Genomic DNA, 586 nt, shown 5'->3' with positions numbered 1-586 from the left:
ACAGCGCCTTCACGACATGGCGGCGGCGGCGGCAACAATACTACAGCGAGAATAAAAGTTACGCTTTCTTTCTTTGCGTGTACATTTGGGCGGCGTTATGCAAATCTTCCCACATCGTGACGTAGACGTGTGGGTGTGTTAGAACGAGCCATTTAGGTAGGTTTGGCTGAATCTTAACTTTTATAAAGAATATCTCTTTGGATTTGAGTTAGACGTCTATAAAATTTTCACTGACAGCCCAAATTCAGCCTTGTTTTAGCCTAGACCCATTTTCACCGTCTATTAGACGTATAAATGTAGTTGTTTAATAGCGTAGACATTGATTAATAGTCTATTCTTGGGCTATGATTAGACATCTATTAAATGTTCACTGACAGCCCAAATTTAGCCTCGTTTTAGCCTAGACGTCTGGGCTGTGTTTAGACGGCTAATAGACGTCTTTTAAACGCAAAATTGCTTGCTGGGTGGGAGCACTGGTGTCAAAAGTATTCACATTCATTACTCAGGTAGAAGTATAGATACTAGGGTTTAAAAAGACTTCTGTAGAAGTTGAAGTATCAACTCAAGCTTTTTACTCAAGTAAAAG

At 40.1% G+C, this 586-nt stretch overlaps 1 protein-coding gene across 1 annotated transcript in view; it reads right to left on the bottom strand.

Annotated features, from left to right (window-relative positions):
* LOC107562032 (protein NLRC3-like) overlaps positions 1-586 on the bottom strand; it is a 73,378-nt gene that overhangs the window by 56,284 nt on the left and 16,508 nt on the right. The window lies entirely within an intron of this gene.

This window comes from Sinocyclocheilus grahami, unplaced genomic scaffold, assembly GCF_001515645.1.
Source record: "Sinocyclocheilus grahami isolate Dianchi unplaced genomic scaffold, SAMN03320097.WGS_v1.1 scaffold803.1, whole genome shotgun sequence".
Classification (NCBI taxonomy): domain Eukaryota; kingdom Metazoa; phylum Chordata; class Actinopteri; order Cypriniformes; family Cyprinidae; genus Sinocyclocheilus; species Sinocyclocheilus grahami.
Note: the sequence above shows the minus strand (reverse complement) of the source record. Positions and strands in the feature narration are given on the sequence as shown.